We start from the raw sequence: 26,433 nt of genomic DNA, 5'->3' as shown, positions 1-26,433 counted from the left end.
ACATGGAGTCAAGATTCTTATCTCTTCCCTCATCCTGGGACCCCTGCGAACACCACCACAGTGAACTGGCAACAAAAGATGAGGAAAAGACGGAGATGCTCAACAACTTTTTTTCTTAGTCTTCGATGGTAACCTCTCTTCCCACACTTCTCAAGTGGATGCATAGCAGGATGGGGACTGGGGAAACCAAGTCCCTACCACTGTAAGTGAAGTTCAGGTTTATGACCACCTGAGGAACCTGAACGTACATAAGTATATGAGACACAATGAGATGCATCCCAGAGTCCTAAGGAAATTGGCTGATGTAGTTGCCAAGTCACTCTCCATGATATCTGAAAAGCCATGGCAGTCAGGTAAAGTCCCAGGTGACTGTAGAAGGGGAAACATCGTACCCATCTTTAAAAAGGGTTGAAAGGAAGATCCTGGGAACTACTGACCCATCAGCATCACCTCTATGCCTGGGAAGACCATGGAACAGATCCTCCTAGAAGCTCTGCTAAGGCATATGGAGGAAGGGGAGGTGATGCAGGACAGCCAGCACAGTTTCACCAAGGGCAAAACCTGCCACACCAACCTGTGGCCTTCTATGATGGAGCGACTACGTCAGGGAACAAGGGAAGGACTGCAGATGTCATTTATCTGGACTTCTGTCAAACCTTGGACACAGTCCCCCACAACATTATTCTCGCTAAATTGGAGAGGGATGAATTCAAAAGGTAGACTGTTAGACGGATAAGAAAGTGGTTGGATGGTTGCATCCAGAGGGTGAGACATGGGGGTCAGAAATTAACTTAGAGTAGAAATTAATTTCGGATTTAGGAAAGCTGTTTTAGATGAAGTGTGCTGTTTAACTTCCTTAGCCTGTAACTTGCTGTGCTCAGAAAGGCTTGTGAAGATGAACAAAGGAATGCAAGGCCCTAATAAGGACAGTCTTTTACCCCAATCAAGGTGAAAGGAATGTGAACTTCCAAGCTGGAGGGACATAAGAGAGGCTCCTTGGACCCTGAAACCTGTGCAAACCAGCACTAAGGTTGGGCTACAGCCAAGAGACCAAAATGTGCATAGAAGAATGGGGTAAAAAAGTTCATCCCTGAGGAAGACCATTTACTTCCTCCTGTGCAACCACCAGAGAGCTCTGCACAAGCCCAGAAGGACTGATAAGCTAATTTTAATATGAAGCAGGGCTGGACTGGGTTAGGAGATGAATATGCACGGACTTATTGCAAAACTTAATGCATATGCAGCATTTTAGCGGATAAAAGAGGGGTTGAATTCTCGGGAGGTGCACATGCCTTTGCGGAGTGATCCCACATGTGCCTAGCACTGAATAAATGCATACCTACTTTACAACTTTTACGAGTTGTGGAGTTTTTCTATGAATCAAGGGAAGTGGTCAATGGCTCAGAGTCCCAATGGACATCAGTGACAAGTGGTGTCCCTCAGGGGCCCATATTAGGGCTAGGGCTATTCAGTGTCTTCATCAGTGACATAGTGGGACTGAATGCACCCTCATCAAGTTTGCAGATGACACCAAGCTAAGTGGTGCAACTGACACACCTGAAGGACAGGATGCCAGCCAGAGGGACCTGGACAAGCTCAAGAACTGGACCTACAGAAACCTCATGAGGTTCTACAAGACCAAGTGCTGGTGCTGCACCTGGGTTGGGGCAATCCCTGGTGTCATGCAGGCTGGGGGATGAATGGATCAAGAGCAGTCCTGCCAAGAAGGACTTGATGCTGGTGGATGAGAGGCTGGACACAAGATGATAATATGTGCTTGCAGCCTAGAAAGCCAATTGTATCCTGAGCTGCATCAAAAGCATCCTGGTCAGCAGGTCAAGTGAGGGGATTCTGCCCCTCTGCTCTTCTGAGACCCCACCTGGAGTACTGCATCCAGCTCTGGGAGCCACAGCACAGGCAGGACATGGACCTGTGGGAAGGAGTCCAGAGGAGGCCACCAAGATGATTAGAGGGATGGATCACCTTTCCTATGAGAAAAGGCTGAGGGAGTTGGGTTTGTTCAGCCTGGAGAAGAGAAGGCTTCAGGGTGACCTAATTGTGGCCTTTCAGTACCTGAAGGGAGCCTTCAAGAAAGATGGAGAGAGACTTTTTATAAGAGCACATAGTGACAGGACAAAGGGGAATGGTTTCAAACTGAGGGACAGTAGGTTTCGATTAGATATTAGGAAAAAATTCTTTACTCTGAGGGTGGTGAGGCACTGGCACAGGTTGCTCAGAGAAGCTGTGGATGCCTCATCCCTGGAAGTGTTCAAGGCCCAGCTGGACAGGGCTCTGAACAACCTGATCTGTGCAAGGTGTTTTTGCTGACGGCGAGGGGTTGGAACTAGATGATCTTTAAGGTCCTTTCCAACCCAGGCCATTCTATGATATTCACAAGTGTTATTTTTGCATCATCTTTAAAGTAGCTCCCCTGCAACCAAACTGTAGATGCAGGTACACCATTATACTTAAAACAGAGTTCACAGCCAGGACTTAGACTGGTAGAATTCCAGTTTTCATTTCCAATATGGATAGCTGTGGAAGGTATTCAGTTTCCATGTGTCCGTTATCATATTAAGTGAAAATTTAAATTATGAGTAAAAGGGTTGTTGAAGTTAATGAACTAAGATTATTTATGCAAGTGTGGTTTGCAGTGAGACATAAATTTATATCATTTCTGTATTGCAAAACAAAACAGCCCAAAAGTATGGCCACATTTTTCCATCTGTAAGATCTGGTACAGTAAAAAGATTTCTTTTCTCTACACCTCAGCCTGTTTTAAATAACTCATGCCTACCTAATAACAGAAATAAAGCTGAACAAAAAGCACCTTCATATTCAGTCCCTGGATACAAAAGAACCTGCTACTTTTTTCATTATTTTGTTGTAGAGAATTATTCAAATTAATTTTAAAGATATTATGAAAAGCCCAGCTAATTTTCTAGCTGAAATACCCTAAATTTTCCTTCACTGACAATAAATTCTATTTCAAATACTCTTCATGTTTATCTCCTGTCAGTTCTAAACAAAAACTCCTGTTCATTACTCACGGCTTTCTTGCTTGTTATAGAAAAGTTTCAAGTGCAATTTTAGCAAGGCCAATCTATTAAAGTAATATTTGGTGGTTTTTATCTTATTGTTTTAGAGAGCAGTGCGTCAACTGCTATAAACACAATCTCTTTCTTGTTAGGTAAGGAATAGATAGCATACAGCATTTTTGAGACTAAATAAAGATTTAAATCAACCTGACTGAATTTGCTCTGAAGTGAATCAGAAGCATTCACAGGATCTATTTCAGTGAGGGTTCAGTAACTTCCAGAGCAAGGTAATCAACAAAATCAACAAATCTGAAAAAGAAATTTTAAAACATAACAAGCAGCAGGACATGAAATCATACAGAGAACTTTATATCCTCTGAAATACAGATTAAAACAGCTTTAAGAAAAACAAAACAAAAATTTGAGTATATGTGCTTTTGACCACCTCACATAAACCCTGGAAAATCATTTTCACAAGCTGTTACTGAAGTGTTTTGCCAGAATGATAATGAAAACATGATGGATCTCAGTTTTTAAACTCCTATGAATGAATTTATCTCTCCAGCAATTCACAAGATTTCCCACATGATCTCAATGTATCTACAATACTTTCAAAAGTTTTCTTCATAAAAAAGTCTTTCAGAGTGCTAGTGTTCAACTGTGTCATTCAAGGACACTCATCACAACATACATGATCAATGTTTGCCCTTCAAACATATTACTTCTGACATTATTGTTCGTATCAATTTCCAATGGAGATCATTCTATCTTGAACCAATTTTTCAGAAGCTTTAATTTCAGATATCATCAGAGAAGTAAAATAGAGGAGATTAATTTATTCTAAAGTAATTTAATATAACACTTACCTGTGCAGTTTCTGTCATCTTCTGTTCAAAAGCAGATTTAACTGCCACATATTTCTCCACATACAGTTTATAGGTATCTGTAGCTTTTTTCAATTTAACTGCTGCCTATAGATTAGTAAAAAAAAAGTATCAAATGTCACACATCCAACCTGATCCAAGACTTTTAAAGTCACTATTAACAGAAAGCCTAGGATGATCTACAAAAATGTTCAGGGGCATATCAAAACAGTGAAATTTCATAACAAAATTTCACCACTAAATAACTGATTCAAGCCATTAGATTCCTATTTAAAGCTATATGTAAACCACATAAAAAGGTAACAAAGCAATTGCCTCATTTAAATACCTTCCTCTTATCTGTAATGACTGTTATACTTATTTTGAAATAAATATTTAAAATTTTGTATTACCAGAGTTAACTAAATAGCTCATGTCAAATACTTAGATCTGCACCAGAAAAGCAGGAAGAGAACAGGGCTGGAATACAGAGCAAACATTTATTAGGGACATTCTGAAAGAGGTAATGGTAAAAAACACAAGGCAGTACAGTTCTCTTAGAAGTGAAGGAAAAAATATAAGGGAAAAGATATTCAAAAGTATAGGTGTTCTGTCAATGGAAATTTTAAGAGATATTTGAAAGTGAAGTTAATGCAGAACATACTGATAACCAAATTTATGCAGATCAGAGTTGTTTATAATAGTCCTTTTTGGTTTTGTAATTTTTTTGTTTCATTATTTGTTGCTAATAAATCAAAATGTTCTTTTTGTGGACTTAATATTCCTAAAAGACAAAAAGAAATACAGGAGAATCTCAATATTACAGGGACAACAAAACTCAATGATTGTTTTTGGTAGAGAAAAAGTGATTTTCAGAGTCTACAGCATAGCAAACACAAGAAGAAGTTTTTCAAAATTTTTATAATCTTGCTATTTCCACAAATTAAAATAAAAACTGTTTGCCTAGAACATCAGCCTTTTTGTAGCTTGTGTTCAACGTGCCTATTTTATTTATCTCATTGAAAATTCCCATCAGCTGTAACTCAGAAATATTTATGAATTGTTAATGACATCAATAAGGTATTTATCATTTGTTCTAGTTCTGAATTGCTTTCCTCACCACTGGGGATTGAAATAAATTTACTTATACAATATTAAAAATATTAGAAATTAATTGTATAGGTTTAAGTGGCATTACCATATAAGAAAGACATTTAAACTATTAGAGCGCATCCAAAGGAGGGCCCCAAGAATGGTGAAGAGTCTGGAGGGGAAGCTGTATGGGGAGCAGCTGAGGTCACTTGGTCTGTTCTGCCTGGAGGAGACTGAGGGGAGACATTGCAGTCTACAACTTCCTCACAAGGGGAAATGAAAGGGCAGGCACTGATCGCTCTGTGACAAGTGACAGGACTTGAGGAAACAGCATGAAGCTGAATGAGAGGAGGTTTATGTTGGATATTAGGAAAAGATCCTTCACCCAGAGGGTGGTTGAGCACTGAAACAGACTCCCTAGGGAAGTGGCCACAGCACTGTCTGCCAGAGTTCAAGAAGCATTTGGAAAATACTCTCAGGCACATTGTCTGATTTTTGGGGTGTCCTGTGCAGGGCCAGGAGTTGGAATTGATGATCCTTGTGGGTCCCTTCCAACTCAGCATGTTCTAAGATTCTGTGATTCTATGGTTTAATTGTAACTTTCTCACAGCTTAGCACAAGTGGGCCCTGCTCAAAGCTTGGCATAGGTGAACTCTAAATGAACTCTGTCAACATGAATGGCTATGCAGGGGAGGAAACAAAGAAAGACTGGATGCCTTCAGATAGGAGTTGAGACCCTGGAGGGCCTCAAGGTTGGCCCAAGCTGGAAGATAAGAGCAGTTTAATGGCCTGGCCACATGGACATGGAGAAAGAATCCAATGAAGTTCTAGAAGACCCCCAGACAATAAATTGCCATTGGACCAAGAGGAGTGTGCAGGGCATGTGAAGACTGGGGGGCACAGACTATGAAGGTGTAAAGAATTTCTTTGTCAGGGTCGTTCTCTTGAGGCACCAGCTCAAGCTGAAATAAATTGACTCTGCCTCAGAACCTAGGGTCTGAACTATTCTTAAATACTCACCTCTTTTTAAAAAATTTCATGTGTCCCTCAGGGAAAATGGAAACTAATTTTCACTTGTGATTACTTATAAAGCTGACCACTATCAATGATTTTCAAATTATTTTAAAAAAATGTACTCAGAAAAGATATAGTTATATTCTGTAATTTTCGAGAGAAAAAAAAAAAGGAAAATCATGACTAATAGAACCGTGTTATCACTTGTTCACATGGAGAAACATCAACCAGGAAATCAAGATGAATCAAAGAGTTTTCAATTCTCAGAGAAGCAAGGAGGGGGGCCGGCAGAACTGCCACCTTAGACATAAAAAGTGTTTCTACAAATACATCAGCAACAAAAGGAGGGCCAAGAAGAGTCTCCATCCTTTGTTGGATGTGGGGAGAAACATAGTGACAAAGGATGAAGAAAAGGCCAAGGTACTTAATGTCTTCTTTGCCTCAGTCTTTAATACAAAGATCAGTTGTCCTCAGGGTACTTGTCCTAGGGTGACTTTATGATGATGGTATCCCCATCCTCTGTTCTCTTGCCCAGAAATGGGTCCTGTAGCTTTAAGCTAGGCCCAGAGAGACAGAGAGGGCAAAGGGGGGGGGGTGGGGGGGGAGAAGCAGCAGTTTGTCTGCAGAAGCTTCATTATACTCCCCCGGAATTTTTTTCACATGGACTGTGATGTCTGCAGCACGGACAGCGGGAGAGAGCTCTCCTTTGCTTTTAGTTAGTTTTTTCTACCTAGCTGAGGCCAGAAGGTTTTTTTTAACTGTTTAGCTATTGTTCAGTCCAGGAACACCAGGACTATCACCCGGGGGGCCCCCAAGCTGCATTGCAGCTGGGACATCGAATCCAAGCCCCAGAGAGAGACCCGAGCCCTGGAGGGACTGAGAAAGAGCTGAGCCAAGACACATCCACAAAAAGTACTCTCTCTGAATCTACCATCTCTTTAGAGCAATGAGAGGTTTTATGGTTCAATATTATTCATGTTTTCATGTTTGCGAGTACTTTGCTTGTTAAATAAACAGTCTTTTCCACTTTTCTCCCAGGAGATTTTTCTCTCAAACTGTTTGAGGGAGGGACTGCTGAAATCTGCTTTTTAGAGGAAACCCCTTCAGAGGTTTCCTGCCAAAATTTGCCCTAAACCAGGACAGTACTCACCCCCTGAGCTGGAAGTCAGAGACAGGGAGGTGAGTGAAGCGCCCATAATCCAGGAGAGAATGGTCAGTGACCTGTTGTGCCACTTAGACACCCACAAGTCTATGGAGCCAGATGGGATCCACTCAGGGGTACTGAGGGAGTTGGCAGAAGAGCTCACCAAGTCACTTTCAATCATTTAGTCAATCATTCAGTCCTGGTCAACCAGGGAGGTTCCAGGTGACTGTGAATTAGCAATTGTTGCATATAGGTAAAGCCTTATAAAATAAGAGCCTTGTTACCCTTGTAAAATCATGGCTCAGGCCTGCTACTTCAACTAAGCATAGCTGACAGCTAGCCTGGTAAGTTCCTGTGAGAAAGGAATCTGCACCTGTGAGAAGAAAGACTTTACCCCCGTGAAACATCTTCTATTTAGGAGACAAGAATGTAAACATCGTTAGAGAGGAAAGTTTTCCATGGACACATATACTAGCAACTACTAACCAATGAACTGAATTGCCATAAGTTACTAACCAATTAGAATTAAATACGATGCCTTTAGAAAACCATATAAATATGAGCTATGAAGAATAAAGATTGGCTATTGCATATGAAGAAATAAGTATCTTTTCCGTCTCTACTGTGACATGATGTCAATCTATAAGGAGTTTCAGAAAGAGGATCCAGGGAAGTACTGGCCTGTCAACCTGACCTTGATGTCAGGGAAGGTCATGGAGCAGACCATCTTGACTGCCATCATACGGCACGTTCAGAACAACCATGGAATGAGGCCCAGCCAGCATGGGTTTATGAAAGGCAGGTCCTGCTTGACCAACCTGATCGCCTTCTATGACCAGGTGACCCACGTAGAGGATGAGAGAAAAACTGTGAATGTTGTCTGCCTGGACTTCAGTAAAGCCTTTGACACTGTTTCCCACAGTATTCTCCTGGAGAAATTGGCTGCTTATGGTGTGGACAGGTGTAATCTCAGCTCTGTAAAAAACTGGCTGGATGGCCAGGCCTGGAGAGTGGTGGTGAATAGTGCTACATCCAGTTGGCAGCTGGTCTCTAGTAGTGTTCCCCAGGGCTCAGTATTAGGGCCAGTCCTGTTTAATATCTTCCTTGATGACCTGGAGGAAGGGATCAAGTGTACCCTCAGTAAGTTCACAGGTAACACCAAGTCAGGCAGGAGTGTTGATCTGCTGGAGGGTAGGAAGGCTCTACAGAGGGATCTGGACAGGCTGGATCAATGGGCCAAGGCCAATTGTATGAGCTTCAACAAGGCCAAGTGCCAGGTCCTGCACTTGGGTCACAACAACCCCCTGCAGTGCTACAGGCTAGGGGAAGAGTGGCTGGAAAACTGCCTGGCAAAAAAGGACCTGGGGGTGATGATTGACAATGTTTGAACATGAGCCAGCATGTGACCAGGTGTCCAAGAATGACAGTGGCATCCTGGCTTGCATCAGAAATAGTGCAGCCAGCAGGACTAGGGAAGTGTTTCTTCGCCTGTACTTGGCACTCAAGTACTGTGTTCAGTTTTGGGCCCCTCACTGCAAGAAAGACAATGAAGTGCTGGAACATGTCCAGAGAAGGCAACAGAGCTGGGGAAGGGTCTGAAGCACAAGTCTGATGAGGAGAAGCTGAGGGAGCTTGGTGGGCTCAGCCTAGAGAAAAGGAGACTCAGGAGGACCTTATCACTCTCTACGACTACCTGAAAAAAGGTTGTAGCAAAGCAGGGGTCAGTCTGTTCTCCCAGGTAACAAGTGACAGGATGAGAGGAAACAGACTCAAGTTCCACCAGAGGAGGTTTAGATTGGATATTAGGAATTTTTTTTTCACTGAAAGGGTTGTAAAGCATTGGAAAAGGCTGTCCAGGAAAATAGTAGAGTTCTCATCCCTGAAAGTGTTCAAAAATATGTGGATATGGCATTTTAGAACATGGTGAACATGATGGTGGTGCTAGGTTGATGGTTGGACTTGATGATCTTAAAGGTTTTTTCCAACTTTAATGATTCCATGAAAAAGAGAAGACATCATTAGAGACAGGGAAAGATAACCTGTTTCCTCTACTACTTCCTTTTGTGAAAACTGGAAAAAGTTACAATGTTGCCACCAAGTCGAGGGAGGTGAGGCCACACCTGAGTCCTGTGTCCAGTTCTGGGCTCCCCGATACAATAGAATAGAACAATTCAATTGGAAGGAACATAAAACACTCATCTAATTCAAATGCCTGACCACTTCAGGGCTGATGAAAAGTTACAGCAGGATAATAACGGCTTTGTCCAAATGCCTCTTAAACACTGACAGGCTTGGGGCATTGACCGCCTCTCTAGGAGAAGCCCATTTGTGTTTGACCACCCTCTCGGCAAAAAAAAATGCTTCCTTAGGTCCAGTCTGAACTTCCCCTGGCACAGCTGTGAACTATTACCACGCATACTGTCACTGGATCCCAGGGAGAAGAGCTCAGCACCTCCCTCTCCACTTCCCCTCCTCAGGGAGCTGCAGAGAGCCATGAGGTCACCCTGCAGCCTCCTTTTCTTCAAACTAGACAAACCCAGAGTCCTCAGCTACTCCTCACAGGACATTCCTTCCAGCCCTTTCACCAGCTTGGTTGCTCTCTGAATGCATTCAAGGACCTTCACATTCTTCTTAAACGGCGGGGCGGAGAACTGCACACAGCACTCAAGGTGGGGCCACACCAGCACTGAATACAGTGGGATAATCACCTCTTGACTGGCTGGTTCTTTTGTGTTTGATGCACCCAAGAACACAGTTTGCCCTCTTGGCTGCCAGGGCTCACTGCTGACTCATACTGAGCTTGCTGCCAACCAGTACCTGTCGAAGACATCTTTTATGGAAAATCCTTTCCTTAGGATTTTTCCTCCTGAGAAGCTGAGAGGCCTCAGGAACAAAAGGTAAACATTGATTATCTGCTGCTGTGGAATGCAACAGGTGGATCTTTGATTGGCCCATGTTGGATGTTTGTAATTAATGGCCAATCACAGCCCAGCTGGCTCGGACAGAGAGCCGAGCCACAAACCTTTGTTATCATTCCTTCCTATTCTATTCTTAGCTAGTCTTCTGATGAAATCCTTTCTTCTATTCTTTTAGTATAGTTTTAATGTAATATATATCATAAAATAATAAATCAAGCCTTCTGAAACATGGAGTCAGATCCTTGTCTCTTCCCTCATCCAAGAACCCCTGTGAACACCATCACAAGTACCCCCAGATCCCTTTCTGCAGGGCTGTTGTCCAGCCTCTCCTCTCCCAATTTATACTTGTGCCTGGAATTTCTCTGTCTCAGGTGCAGAATCCGGCATTCTGACTCGTTAAATTTCATTCCAGTAATCGTAGCACAATGCTCCAATCTATCCAGATCCCTCTGCAAGGCCTCTTGTCCCTCAAGAGTCAACAGCATTTCCCAGTTTGGTATCATCAGTAAACCTGCTAATGGTGCATTCAACTCCTGCCTGCAGATCATTGATAAATATACTGAACAGAACTGGCCCTAGAATTGAGCCCTGAGGAACACTGCTAGTGACTGGTCACCTGCCAGATGTAGCATCATTCACTGCAACCCTTTGAACCCTGCCCTTCAGCCAGTTCTTCACCCAGTGCATCATGAACCTGCTTATCCCACAGTTGGACAACTTGTTCAGAAGGATGCTGCAAGGGAGTATTAGGTTTGCATGTCAAGGTTTTGGTAGTGGGGGGGCTACAGGGGTGGCTTCTGTGAGAAGCTGCTGGAAGCTTCCCCCATGTCTGACACAGCCAATGTCAGCTGTCTCCAAGACAGACCCCCCCCCACTGGCCAAGGCCAAGCCAATAAAAGATGGTAGTAATGCCTCTGGGGTAACATTTAAGAAGGAAAAAAAAAAAGTTATGCCTCAGAAGTAATTTCATCCAGAAAAGAGCAGAGTAATAATATGTGAGAGGAACAGCTCTGCAGACACCGAGGTCAATGGAGAAGGAGTGGGAGGAGGTGCTCCAGGCACCAGAGCAAAGACTCCCCTGCAGCCTGTGGTGCAGACCATGGTGAAGCAGCTGTGTCCCTGCAGCCTGTGGAAATTCACGAAGGAGCAGAGATCCACCTGCAGAGGAGACTCATGCCAGAGTAGGTGGATGCCTGAAGGTGGCCATGACCCTGTGGGAAGCCCGCACTGAAGCAGGCTCCTCACAGGACTTGTGTCCCCATTGTTATGAGTAGAAAAGTTGCCCATTTTTTTAAAGGTTGCAGAGTTCACAGGTTGAGCCAGTTGCTGCCAGGGTGGAGTTCTAACTATTTGTTGTGGTAATCACCTGTTGCTAATAGGTTTTCTTTAACTACCTGTTGTTTGTCGTGAACGGCGGGAGAAATGCGACACACCATATGCGTGAATAGCAAATCCCGAAGTTTATTGAAAGCTCACCCATATTTATATTGGTGTTAATGAAGCTTATACATATTGCAAAAGCTGAGCTCATTATTGGTTAAAGCACACTTAGATCAACCACACCTACTTCTATCTTCTAACAATTATTTTGCTTCTATGTTTGCATTCTTCTAACTTTTCTACCTAAGATAACTACATTTTCTGGCAAGCGATTTTCTCCCCCGTCTTCCCGTTTCAGAGAAGGTCACTGTGACCTTTGTCAGTGATTGGACACTGGTTGCTCAGTTCCCAGCTTGTTTCCCCTATCCTTATCTATCGGTATCACATCGAAATGTCCTTTCTCAGCTAACCAATTATCCAAAAAGCTCTCTACATCTCCCCCGTTTTTCTGTTGAACAAGCATAGTTTGGTTAAATGCGGTAGTTATCATCTTTCGCACCATATTCTGTAAGCATATACAAAAACAAGGCAAGACTAATACTAACAACAAAGCTACAATAGCTACTACAATGCTAATCTTAACAATAGAACGTAACCATGATCCTAGGTTTAAAGATTTGAGCTATCCATCAATACCAAGGCCTGATTCTACCTGTAAGTTCCCAGTTAACCTCCGTAACTCAGAGAGCTGTGAGTGTACAGATTGTGCATGATCAGAGAGATTCATGCAACACATGCCCTCAAATTCATCACAACCATGGCCTTGTGCAAGTAAAAGAAAATCAATTGCAGCCCTATTTTGAAGCGTCGCATGGCGAATAGAATCTACATCAAGCAAAAGACTGGAAATTGCTAAAGAAGTTGCATTTGTTTGTTTAGCAAGCCAACACCCTAACTTATTTAAAATAGCATGAGCACCTGCTGCTGATACCCCTGGAGTTAAGAAAGATGCTGCAACTATGGCCGCTGGGGACCAAAAGTTTACATCGTCCCGGCAGTCGGCTGCAAATGCATGAGCCATTCGTTTGCCTCTACGATGGCGGCAGCTCATGTTTAGTATCATGGACATGTTAGGTGTAAGTAGAGACAGCCGTCCAAGTGTACATGGTCCCCCGTGCAGCATTGATGGGATACCGGCCCAAGCACAGTCTCCACATATTAGGAAATATCCTGCTGGCAATTGAATAGGGTCATTGGATGAGACTGACACTCTCTTTGTTGTATAATTGCACCAGGCCGATGCATTCCGGTAGACAGCCATGCTGGAAGTTACAACATTAGAGTGGTTCTTGACTGACAGCAGGCTTCTATGGTTAAAATGAATGCATGCATCTGCCATCACTGACCCTAACAACTCTAACTCTTGGGGCTCCTGTGGAGCTAGAGGAAAGCGGGAAATCCATTGATCCCAATTGTCCACACTCATCCTAGCATTGCTGGCCTTGCAAGTTGGTACATGTAAAGGGCACGGCCAGGGATCTGCTGGTAATCCAACCAAACAAGTTGAGAAAGGATTGCCAGGAGAAGACAATGACAGGCAAATAGTCTCTTGTTTGGTTAAGTTTGCCAGGGTTAGTTAGTTTTGGGCTGCGGTGGGGCCCATGCCTGATGGTCTACACTGTCCCCAAAAGAAGCAAAAATTAATAAAGCAACAACATAAAATTTCCATCCCATCTTGATTTTCCCAGACACCCTTTTGGGCCACTCGGCCATCATGTCTGTCACAAGCTCTTAAGAACGTCTCTTTCTCTTCAGCTTCAGCTTCCTTAAGTTCTTCAGACAATCCTCTCACACTTGGTTGGGACCCTGACCTCCCAAAATAAGACCTATCACGTTCAACTGTGCCAGAGGAATATTTCTACCACACAAGTGGAAAAAATATACTGTAGCCAAAATACCACTTTTGAAATGAACAAATAGTTTAGATGCCTGATCTGTGTGAAGCCTTTGTTTCAGTGAAGTCTGATGTATCAACAAAGTCCTTCAGCATCTTGGTTAGACACAGGAAACAGAAAAAAATGACTCAGAACTAACTCACCTATAAAATATTAAGAAATACAAATCAGATGACGTGTTTTAGATCAGATGTTTGAGACAAATAAGCAGTGTAGAATAACTCGTGCTTGTGAATCTCCTTATGCAAAGCCAGTGAAGAACTTAACACATGAGAGACAGGCTACAGCTCACACTGGTTATTTTCAGAGGGAAAAAAATATAAGAAGTGATGGAGAAGTTACAAGTTGAGTCAGGTGCTTAGAGTATTGTGGGTTTGCTTTAAATTGAACAGGTACAAGAAATATGTTTCTGAGTGCAAAGGGACGTTAATGCTGTGGTATGATTTTTAAACCCATGTTCTCTTTCAGATTAAAATATAAATTAAATGAGAGAATATTTTAAATGACATATTGTGTTCTCACTTGGACAAAGAAAAAGGATAGCAACTAAGTACAAAATACTCTTTGTTCGATGTTACAGGAAAAGCTAAGCAACAGTTTTCCTGTAGACTGAAATCATTATTCAAACAATAGAATGAATGTTTTCTAGTCCTCAAACATCAGTGTTTATGTTTTATGTTTTAAAAGTCAATTGATGCTTGAACAGTAGGGATAAATATATTCTTTTTGGTAATTATTTATCAGAATTGTCCACAATAATAATAATAATAATAATAATAGTATTAATATTATGGTTGGAAGTCTATTATATATTTTAGTATTTGTTTTGAGTGGGAGTTTTGTTGTTTTTGTTGTTTGGAGGGAGTTGTTTTTTGTGCAAACTAACATTCAGGTTAAATTATAATTCTAAATGTTACATGACATCCAGTCCAGTTTTCTAAACATATAAATATGTACAATGAGTAACAGTTGTTTGGATTTTCTTCCTGCATCTGTGTAAGCAGTTATAGCATCCGATAAGGGCTTTAATGATCTTTTTGGGCATTGAATCTAACCCCACTGTCTTATCACGACCCTTTTTGAGCAAATCAGCTAAAATTTCAATTTTCTGAAGAAGGGTTTTATGTTGTTGAAGTGGAGGAGATATCCATTCCAAGGCCCGTATCTCCCCCGTTTTTCTGTTATGCTGAGTAAGTGCACCCAGTAAAAATTTTGGTCCACACCAAAGTGTCAGCTGTACAGGGAGATCAAGGTCACATCTCCGAACACTGCCTTGTGTAACACAGTCCAATATCTGCTGCAGTGTCTCACCCTGTTCAGGGGCTATACGAACAGGCTGTGCTGGATCAGTTCTTTTTAACAAAGGTCAAAGTTCATCCAACAGTTCATTGTTCAATTCACATAGGTGGAAAAAGAGTATGCACCATAATGGAAATCTCCCCTGTATAATTAGCATCTATTATTCTAAATAAAACAAACAATCCCATCATTGTAGCCGAGGAACGTCCTAAAAGCAAAACTCCCATAGGTAATCCATCAATAATGAGTGGTCCTTTTACCCCAGTTGGAACCTTTTCTGGGTGAGCAGTTATCAGGGTTACTGTCCGCTGCTGCTGCCAGGTCCACTCCGAGGCTCTCGGCAGTGGCGGGCTGGAGGCCAGTTGAGCCGAGGTGACAGCTGCCGCTTGTGTCCGGGTGCAGGGAGCTGGTGGCCGGGAAGCAGAACCGCACTGGGCAGCCGCGGGGCGGGCGGACCTCCCTGAGCCCGCTGCTCCACGGGGGGTGGGAGACCCGTCCTGCCGCCCCCCCCCTTCGGCTCGGGGATCGGGGCGGATGCGGAGCGGAGCGGGACGGGAGGCGGCCGCGCTGCAGCTGTTAAGTTGCCCAGGGCCGGGGCCGGCGCGAGCCTCTCCGGCGGGGCGGCTGCGGGCAGCATGGCTGGAGTACGCGCGGGGGGGGACACGCTGCCCGAGCAGGAGCTGATAGCTGCAGGGAGCTGCTGTCTGGAGCAGGAACTCGTGTCGGCAGGGAGCCACCGCTTAACATAGATGCCGGTGCCGGGCAGGGGACCGCCGTATGGGGCAGGAACCGAAGTCGGCGAGGGGGTGCCACTTAAAACAGGCGCTGATGTCGGCGGGGCCGTGTTGCTTAGAGCAGGCGCCGATGGGGGTGGGGAACTGCCGTTTAGAGCAGGAGCTTGTGTTGGCGGGGACCCAAACCAGTCTCTGTAACTCCTGTTTCTTTCACGGGCTATGCTAGTCTGCTGGGCAGCTCTTTCCTCTGCCTGGTATTTCAAGAATTCAGCATGCACGAGTCGCCATAAATCTCCTAACTTTCTCGCGGCTTTATCAGCATCTATGACCACCTGCCACAACTAATCCCCAAATATACGGCAGTCTGATAACCTGTGCACTGTGCGAGTAGTCCAAAAAAGTCTTTGAGCATAACCATGAGCTAACAACCCATGAAGCTCTCTCTATAAATGTATACCCGTAACCGTACGCTTTTATAAAAAGCTAGGAAATAAATTATATGCTGCTTGCCTTTCTTTATCCGTGTTAAACGATAACAGCGCGCTTCTTACAGCTCTTTTCAGGCTTCCGGCAGCACGTATCAGCCGGGCCCTCCTGTGGGGTCACCCGGGGCCGGCACCTTCCCTTTTTCAGCGGTGCTTATTGCCGTCCTCAGCTGCGATAGGACCTGACTTCGCTCACGCCGCCGACCGTGGCTATTCCCGCAGAAAGACATCCGGGGTCACCATTTGTCGTGAACGGCGGGAGAAATGCGACACACCATATGCGTGAATAGCAAATCCCGAAGTTTATTGAAAGCTCACCCATATTTATATTGGTGTTAATGAAGCTTATACATATTGCAAAAGCTGAGCTCATTATTGGTTAAAGCACACTTAGATCAACCACACCTACTTCTATCTTCTAACAATTATTTTGCTTCTATGTTTGCATTCTTCTAACTTTTCTACCTAAGATAACTACATTTTCTGGCAAGCGATTTTCTCCCCCGTCTTCCCATTTCAGAGAAGGTCACTATGACCTTTGTCAGTGATTGGACACTGGTTGCTCAGTTCCCAGCTTGTTTCCCCTATCCTTATCTATTGGTATCACATCGAAATGTCCTTTCTCAGCTAACCAATTATCCAAAAAGCTCTCTACAGTTGTTGATGGTTGGAAAGTCCCCTTTTTGTCGAGTGGTACCCTGCTGCTTCCTGGAGGATGGCACCTGGGACGGTGAAGAGGAGGGGACGTCAGAGTTGGCATGCAAATGACATCGGGGCTGGCATGCAAATGAAGAAGCCCCTCACCAAACCTAGCAAAAACCCCTAAAAACAATGAGCCAACATGGAATTGAGGGGTCGAAGTGATGTCTAGATGTGAAGAACAAAATCCAGTGTCTCCTAAGACCCTTTTTACCCCTCATCCTAACCTAAAAAGATGTCAGCTGGAAAGAGGACCTTGAATGTCAAACCAGAAAATGGGGAATCTCCTGGTGCTCTCGTCAGGGCGGAAGCCCCAGCTCTGCCTGCAGACCAGCGGACAAAGCTGCACTTTTCCTCCTCCTCCGTGCCACTCCTGGAAGCAGCGGCGGTGTGAGCACGATCCGTCGATTCTTCCCACCTGAGCTGATTTTTAATAAAGGCATTAAAAGGAGAAAGATTTCCTGCCCTATTTATTTCACCATGGGGGACTCAGGCTGGAGCAGCCTGTTCCTGATGGACTGCACACCATGGAAAGTGACCTATGTTGGAGCAGTTCGTGAAAACCTGCAGCCTATGGGAAGGAGTTCATTGAGGACTGTCTCCAGTGAGAGGGACCCCACACTGAAGCAGGGGAAGGAATCCTCTCCCTGAGGAGGAAGCAGCAGCAGAAACAACACATAATGAACTAATTATAATCTGCTTTCCTTATCCCGCTGTGCCGCTGGCAGGGAGAAGGAAGAGAATCAGGAATTAAGTTAAGCCCAGTGGGGAAAAGGTGTTTTTAGAAATTGTTTTGCTTCTTGTTATCCTGCTCTGATTTGACTGGTAATAAATTCAGTTAATTTCCCCAAGTAGAGTCTGTTTTGCCTGTGACTGTACCTGATGAGTGATCTCCCCATCCTTATTTTGACCTATAACCTTTCACTATATTCACTATATTTTCTCTCCTTCCCCCAGCTGAGGAGAGGAGCAATAGAGTGGCTTGGTGGGCACCTGGCATCCAGCCAAGGTCAACCTACCACAGTCCTTATGGCATCCAATGTAGGGTGAGACAAAGGCAGTTATATACATATATATACACATATATATATATATATATTTCATGCTATAGTAATAGTAGTTATCAAGTAACAAGCTCCTGTGCAGGACACGGAGTTTGTCAGCTGCACCAATTATCTCTTTATTTTGCTGAATTTGGGAACATGTTAATACAATTGTTCTGTGCTTTGCCCTGGCATTGACAGCCTTGTGCTGTGGGAACTGTCTTGTGAAAAAGATGAGGGAATACATCTCCCTCTCCCTACCTGGGTCTGATGTGGATGGTTTTATTATGCAGGCTCCAGAGGTCCTTGTTAACCCTTACATGATTTATTTGATACTACTAATAAATATTGTTGGCATATTACAATGTTTGTGGAATGCAGTGTAGCCCTGGTGTAAGAGATGACTCTTCAGTGAGGGGATACTGAAATGCAGCCTGAGGCATCCAGTTCCTGGGTGGCAGTGTGTGTGGAAGAATTTGAGATGTTTCCTAGGGCAGTTATCACCTCCCATTACCTGGGACTTTACACCTGAACAGGCAATGAACCCTAACAAACTGATAAAAGGGTGCCTTGCTTACCCCAATGAATACCAGCAGCTTCTTGCCCTGTACTGGGGCCTGGCCTGTGCCTATGGAGCCACAGCTCAGTACTCTGAGAGAACTGTAGTTGAGGCAGGAACCAAAACTGCGTTTCAGGACACTATAGCTGAGACAGGGACTCAAATCACAGCAACTACAGTAATTGCTGCAGTAGTGAAAAAGAAAAGGTAGACAAGGAGAGGTCCATATGGTTGATTAGAAAGGGGGAGGAGGAGGAAGATGGGAAGAAGAAGAAGAAGGAAAAGAATGAGAAAAGGTAGGGTCTGATCACAAAGCTGGTCCTTCAACAAAGAAACTGAAGAAAGGAGTGAGACAATTCAAACAGGAAACTGGTTACTCAGTCCCTGACCTCATCAGAACTTTGAGACATGCAGCAAGATAACAGCTGCCAGCCAGGTGAGTGGACTTCTGCCTGGCTGCTTCAATTCTGGGATAATGGGGCTGACAGTCAGCAATTGGAAGGTCATGAAGCCTGACAGCTGGGATCCCTTGCTAGAGACTGGGGAATTGAGAGCGGAATTGTAAAGGAGGCAGTAATTTTCAGTCTCTGGAGATGGCTCCTCTTAAGCACGAGGGCAAGATATCCATTTAAGGAAGATCTTGTGAACTCCCTAGGAAAGTGGACCACTGCAGATGAAGGTATCCAGTACTTGAGAGAATTAGCAGTGCTGTAAGTCATCTGTAGTGATCTACAAAATTTTGATGTCTCTAAAGATCCAGAGGATGTCCCTTGCACAATGGCCATGTGGAGGAAGGTGATTCAAAGTGCCCCTTGGTCATATTCCAGCAGCTTGGCAGCAATGTATTACCCAGAAACGGATACACCAGTCGCAGAGAGTCTTCCTGGCTCTAAAACTTTGAAGAAAATCTCTGTCCTTCCTCATCCCCCTGGGAAAGCACCTCAGCTGTCAGGGGCACCCCAAGAAATCAGTCGTCTCCTGCCCTGGCCAGAGGGAAAGGAAGCCCCAAGCACAGGCCATGTGGTGAATTTTGGCTCTTTCTGCATGATCAGGGGAGGACATGAAGAGATAGGATGGTGATCCCACCTTAAAGCTGGAAGCCTGTGTCCATGGACTGAGAAGGAAGAAAGCGGTTGAGAAGGGATCACCCAAGAAGACTTTCAGTGTAGTTGCCCCAGAGAGACAAGAAGGCAATCAGCAGTCTCCCGGACATAAAAGAATGAGACATGGGGGTCCGAAATTAACTTAGACTAGAAATTAATTTTGGATTTAGGATAGCTGTTTTAGATGAAATGTGATGTTTAACTTGATTAGTCTGTAACTTGCTGTGCTGGAAAAGGCCTGCAGAGATGAACAAAGGAATGCAAGGCCCTGATAAGAACAGTCTTCTACCTCAAACAAGGTGAAAAGAATGTGAGTTTCCAAGCTGGAGAGAGATAAGAAGGGCTCCTTGAACCTTGAAACCTGAGGTTGGGCTACAGCCAAGAGACCAAGGGGGCATGCATAGAAGGACGGGGTAAAAAAGTTCATCCCCCAGGAAGAGTCATGACTTCATCCCATATGACCACCAGATGACCACCAGAGAGCTCTGCGCAAGCCCAGAAGGACTGATAAGCTAATTTTTATATGAAGCGGGGCTGGGCTGGGTTAGGATATGAATATGCATGGACTTATTGCAAAACTTAATGCATATGCAACATTTTAGCGGTTAAAAGAGGGGTTGAATTCTCGGGAGGTGCACATGCCTTTGCAGAGTGGTCCCACATGTGCCTGGCACTGAATACATACCTACTTTACAACTTTTACGAGTTGTGGAGTTTTTTCGTGAATCAAAGAACTGAAATGACCTCCTTTGAACTTGGTGAGGGGACTTCCAGTCTGACACTGCAAGGGTCAGGCAGTGAATACTCTGACCAGGAACAAGAATAGAGGGTCCCTGTTTTCAGCCAGGAGGAGGAAAGGGATGGCTGGGCATACTGGACTGTGTGGATTCAATGGCCTGGCGCATCAGATCCACAGAAGCATAAAGTTTTAGTAGATATTGATGCCAAAATTATTTTTCCTTTTTTATATATTCATCATATCTATTAATCACTCTGTACACTGTTATTATATAGTTTCCTAATTTTGGTACTTTTCCTATTAGACAAACAAATTCCTGATGGCCAGTTCTAATCTCACTTCTTATGGGAATCAAGGACAAGACACCTTCCCAAGACACTTTCCCATAAACAACTAGCAAGGAAGGGGGGCTTCAGAAGGGATTGAACCAAGAGAGGGAATTACTTAATCACCTGTGTTTCTAAATGGGGATTCTTGTCAATTATGCTAATTCACTAAACTTATAAAACTGTATATGCCCTATGTCACATGTGCATCTTCTGCACATTTTTGGCGTGTTGTGCACCTGGAGGGACTTTCATTAAAATGGTAACTGCTTTTTATCATGTAACCTTGTTTGGCTCTTGATTTTAGGTCTCAAAAAGGCAACATACTGGTGCACAGTACACACTGATGCCTTCAAGGCACTGGCGTGTAGAACCCATCTGGATCTCTGGAGTGACAGGGGTATGCCAGAAGTTGTCTGTATTGGAGGCTGAGGGGAGTTTAACGGGGGAAAAATGGAAAAAGCACCCCACTGTGGCTGGCCCAGAGGCCCCTTGTATCCTTGACATCAACTATCTCAGGAGAGAGTAATTCAAGGATCCAAAGGGGTATCAATGGGCTCTTGGTGTAGCTACTATGAATACAGACAAGATCAAACAGTTATCTACCCTTCCTGGCCTCTCAGAAGATCTCTTCATTGTGGGATTGTTGCAAGCAGAATAGCAGGTGCCAATTGCTACCAGGCCAGTGCACCAGCAATATTGCACCGAGACTCTCTAGCTCCCCATCCATGAGCTGATCCATCAACTGGAGAGCTAAGGAGTGCTCAGGAAGACTCACTTGCCTTTTAATAGCCCCATATGGCCAGTGGGAAAGTCTAATGGAGAATGGAGATTAACAATAGACTATCATAGCCCGAACAAAGTAACGCCACCTGAGTGCTGCCATACTGGACATGTTGGAACTTCAGTATGAGCTGGAGTCAAAGGCAGCCAAATGGTGCCACAATTTATATTGCTAATGCATTTTTCTCAATCCCTCTGGCTGCAGAATGCAGGCCAGTTTGCTTTCACTTGGAGGGGTGTTCAATGCACCTGGAATTGACTGCCCCAAGGGTAGAAACACAGCCCAACCATCTGCCATGGACTGATCCAGGCTACACTGGAACACAGTGATGCCCCTAAACATCTGCAATACATCAGTGACATCATTGTGTGGGGCAACAAATCAGAACTGTTTGAGAATGGAAAAGGAATAATTCAGATTCTTTTGAAATCTGGTTTCACCATAACAAGAAGCAAGGTCAAGGGACCTGCATAGGAGATCCAGTTTTAAAGAATAAAATGGCAGGATGGACATTGTCACATCCCTATGGATGTGGTCAACGAGATAGCAACTAGGTCTCTACTGGCCAACATGGAGGAAACACAAGCTTTCCTAGACCTTGTGGGGTTCTGGAAAATGCACATTCCAGGTTATAGTCAGCTTGTGAGCGCCCTCTATTGAGTGATCTGGAAGAAGAACCATTTTGAGTGGGGCCTTGAGCAACAACAGGCCTTTGAGCAGATCAAACAGGAAATAGCTTGTGTGGTAGCTCTTGGGTCTGTTTGGACAGGACCAGCCATGCAAAATATACTCTACACTGCAGCTGGGGAGCATGGTCTCACTTGGAGCCTCTGTTAAAAGACATCAGGAAAAACCTGAGGTTGACCATTAAGGTTTTGGAACAGAGGTTTTAAGGATCAGAATCCCAGTACACTTCAAATGAAAAAGAGATATTAGCAGCCGATGAGGGGGTTCAAGCCACCTCAGAAATTGTTGGGACAGAAGCATGTCTCTGTGACGGTGGTCACAGGGGTTTGCAGGTGAAGAGAGAGACGAGAATGTTGACTCCATGATCAGAAGGCTTGATTTATCATTTTATTATATATTTATTACATTATAACTATACTAAAAAGAAAAGGAAGGGAAAGGTTCCTTCAGAAGGCTGCTAAGCTAAGAATAGAATAGAAAAGAATGATAACAAAGGCAGCTCTCTTGGACTCTGTCCGAGATAGCTCCGTCTTGATTGGCCATTAATTATAAATATCCAAGAGGGGCCAATCACAGGTGGACCTGTTGCATTCCACAGCAGCAGATAATAATTGTTTACATTTGTTGCTGAAACTTCTCAGCTTCAGCAGGAAAATCCCTAAGAAAAGATTTTCACGAAAAGATTTTCACAAAAAGATGTCTGCGACATGTCTCCTCTTGGTACTGCAACTGCCCATGCTACACTGGCTGTTCAAAGGAAACATCCCCATGGCACATCATGCAATCAGTGCTACATGGAGTAAGTGGGTAGCATTGATCATGCAGCAAGCTTGACTGGGAAAACCCAACAGCCCAGGAATCCTGGAAGGGATAATGTACTGATAATGTTGCTTCCAAGAACCACTACCATATAACAAGTTATTGGAAGACAAAAGAGGCTATGCTCTATTTACTAATGGATCCTGTCATGGTAGGAAACCATTGAAGGTGGAAAGCTGCTGTGTGGAGTCAGTTTGCAGAAGTGAAAGCCATCCAACTAGCCCTAGAAATTGCTGAATGACAAAAGTGGCTTGTACACTATACTGACTCCTGGGTGGTGGCTAATTCCCCATGGGGGTGGCTGCAGCAGTGGAAGAAGACCAATTGGCAGTGCAAAAGTAAACCCATCTGGGCTGCTGCATTGTGGCAGGACATCGCTGCATGGGTAGAAAACATGGCTCTGAAGGTACATCATGTAGATGTTCAAGTGCCCAAAAGTCATGCCACTGAAGAACATCAGAACAATGAAGAGGTAGATGAGGCTGCTAAGATTGGAATAGCTCAGGTAGGCTTAGACTGGGAGCAAATGTGTGAGCTATTTATAGCCCAAGGGGCCCATGAAACATCCGGACATCTAGGAAGGGATGCAACATACAGATGGGCTAGTGATCGAGGGGTGGACCTGACCATGGAGGCCATCGCACAGGGTATTCACAAATGTGAAACATGCTGCAATTAAGCAAACAAATATGGCAAAGCCTAGTGTCCTGGTTTTGCATTAATTGAATTTTTGGTGAAGAGGAATAAATCAGCTATGGAAGTAATTCTCTGAGAGAAGCTGCTTAACAGCTTCCTCTGTGCCTGGCAAAAGCCAATTGCTGGCTAGCTTTGAGAATTGACACACTGCTAAGCCAATTAGAGAAGCTAGAAACACCTCTATGAGACCATATTTAAGAAAGAAGAAACCTCAGGAAGTTCCTTTTTTCCTTTCTGCTCCTTGAAGGAGTGGCTGGGGGGCCCAGCGGGCCCCAGGACAGTCTGGGCCCTGCCCCACTGCTGGGCCCCGGGTGGAGCTGTCCCAGCAAAAACCAGCAAAACTGCTGAGATTCTGCCTGGGTGCTCCTGCCACTGCAGGGAGGGGGGGGGGGGGGCACTGGGCCCCGGTGCAGCCCCCCAGCACAGCCGCTGAGATTTCTGCCACTGGGAAGTCATCCCAGCACTGCGAGTAATTATGCAGCTGAAATCAACACCGCAAGCAGCTCCGCGGCTGCTGCCCAGCAGAGATTGTGCCACCAACAGGGAGAGGCAATTCCCTGATGCAAAGCTTGGATGAGATTAACCTTTTCAGCACTGCAGAACTTTATTGTTTTTTCAATTAATAGAGCTTGAGAACAGACAAACCTACAGACACCAATTCTCTCCAGAATCAGAGAAAAGATAAAGGTGAAGACATGTGAGGAGAACAACATGGAAGCACCAAGGTCAGTGGAGAGGGAGGAGGAAGAGGAGATGCTTCAAGCCTTGGAGCAGAAATTCTTCTGCAAACAATGGTGAAGATTATAGTACACCAGACTATTTCCCTGTAATTCGTAAAGCATATGGGGGGATGCAGCATTCACCAGCAGCCCATGAGAACTGGAGAATATAGATGCTGAAAAAAACTTTGATCTGACTTGAACAGAGACAACTTTTGCTTTCAGAGATAGGACTCTTTGCTTCTAGACTAGAACAGTTCATCCTTAAAAATTGTACCCCATAAGCCAGTGGCCCTCGATAGCAGTTGTGGGAAGACTGCCAAGTCGATGGGAAGGACTTTCATGCTGTGAGCAGGTACCAGGCAGACTGTTTAGCCATGAAATTAAAACCATGGGAGAACTTTAAGTCACGGGAAGAATTCTATGGCCTAGCAAAAGAGACTCCTCTCCTTAAGTGAACTGAAGAAAGATTCTTTTTAGAAGTGATAAACTGACTGAATATCCTGGGTTTTGTCTCTTTGCATTGTCAGTGAGAAAGAAAGAGGGTCTGGGGGGGAGAAAAGGTGTTCTAAAAGTTTATTTTAGTTCTTACTATTCTTCTTTTAATTCAGTTAATAAAGTTTTCTTTATACCTTTTAAAGTTTTGAGCCTGTCTTGCCCTTGAAGCCTTTTCTCCTAATTCTTATCTCAACCCCATTAGCTTTATTTTAACTGGGTTTTTTTCACCTCCTCTGCTCCAATTATAGTAGAGGAAGATGAAGATGAGTAGATGATTTTCATGAGTGCACTGGCGTTTGGCCAGTGGTCAACCCGCTACACCTAGCAAATTGACTCTATTGGACCACTGTCAAGACAAGAGCCACCACTGCTACTGCCAAGGCAAGAGCTACATACTCACCATGATGGAGGCAGCTATTGGTTGGCTGGAAACACACCTTGTAAACCATGCCACTTCCTAAACACCATCTCAGGTCTCGTAAGGCACATTTTGTGGTGACATGGTACCTCAGAAAAAATTGAATCAGACTATGGGCCTCATTTCTGAAATAACCTCATAAACTCCTGGGCAAAGAAACATGGTATTGAGTAGATATATAACATCCCTTATTACCCACTGGAAAGACTGAGACTGTTAAAGACTATGTGGAGACCACTGGACAATGGGGCATGGAAGCATTGGGATGCAAATTTAACAAAAGCCGCTTGGATGGTTAACACCAGAGGACCTACTAATTGCCCTGGTCCTGCCCAAATAAAATCCCTACATACTGTGGGAGGAGATAAGGTCCCTGTACTACACACAGGAAAACTACATCAACCGCCTTCCTTTATCTACTAGGTGGGTGACCTTATTGTAGGAGATCAAATTAGTTAAACAGAACTTTCACTTTGTGAACCCATGTTGACTGTGCCTGTTTGCATTGTCCTTTAAACGCCTTTCAATAGTACCCAGTACAATCTTCCCGTAATTTTACCAGATACTGAGGTTAGACTAACAGGTCTATTGATCCCTAGGTCTTCCCTCTCGTCTTTTTTGTAAATTGGAATAATGTTGACTAGCTTCTGGTGAGTAGGAACCTCCTCAGACTCTACAGACCTTTGGTAGATGATGGAGAGGGGTCCTGTTGTAGCATCTACTAGCTCCTTCTGAGACAAATCCCATCAGGCACTGTGGACTTATGAACATTCAGCTGATACAGCTGGTCCCTCGCAATTTCAGTGTCCACAAATGGAAAGGCACTGTTCCCACAGTCATGGTCCTCTGAATCAGATCTAGAGCTACCCAGTCACCCATCAGTATTATTAAAAACTGGTGGGTGGGGGAAGCACTGAGTACCTTCACTTTTTCTTCATCCTTATTAGTCAGATGACCATCTTCAACAAATATCAGTCCAATGTTTTCTTTAGACCTCCTTTTGCTATTAATGTACTTAAAGAGAGACATGGACATACTAGAGAGAGTTCAGCAACAGACCAAAAAGATAATCGAGGGACTGAAGCATCTCTCCCATAAGGAAAAGCTGAGAGAGCTAGGGCTGTTCAGCCTGGAGAAGAGAAGGCTCTGGGGATATCTTGCCAATGCGTGTAAATACCTGAAGGGAGAGTGCAAAGATGAGAAACAGGCTCTTTTCGGTGGTGCTCAGTGACAGGGCATGAGGCAATGGGCACAGACTGAGACATGGGAGCTTCCACCTGAATATCAGGAAATGCTTTTTTTACTGTAAGGGTGACCGAGCACTGGAACAGTGTGTCTGGGGAGATTATGGAACCTCTATTCTTGGAGATTTTCAAAGCCATCTAGTCATGGTCCAGGGCAGCGGGCTTGAGGTGATCCTGCCTGAGCAGGGGGATTGGACAAGATGACCTCCAGAGGTCATAGAATAGTTTGGGTTGGAA

At 44.2% G+C, this 26,433-nt stretch overlaps 1 pseudogene; it reads right to left on the bottom strand.

The window, feature by feature from the left end:
- LOC139599008 (F-BAR domain only protein 2-like) overlaps positions 1-26,433 on the bottom strand; it is a 257,111-nt pseudogene that overhangs the window by 187,305 nt on the left and 43,373 nt on the right.

This window comes from Agelaius tricolor, unplaced genomic scaffold, assembly GCF_023055355.1.
Source record: "Agelaius tricolor isolate 1412-34295 unplaced genomic scaffold, bAgeTri1.0.p SCAF_21, whole genome shotgun sequence".
NCBI lineage: Eukaryota > Metazoa > Chordata > Aves > Passeriformes > Icteridae > Agelaius > Agelaius tricolor.
This window is presented reverse-complemented; position numbering and strand designations above follow the sequence as displayed.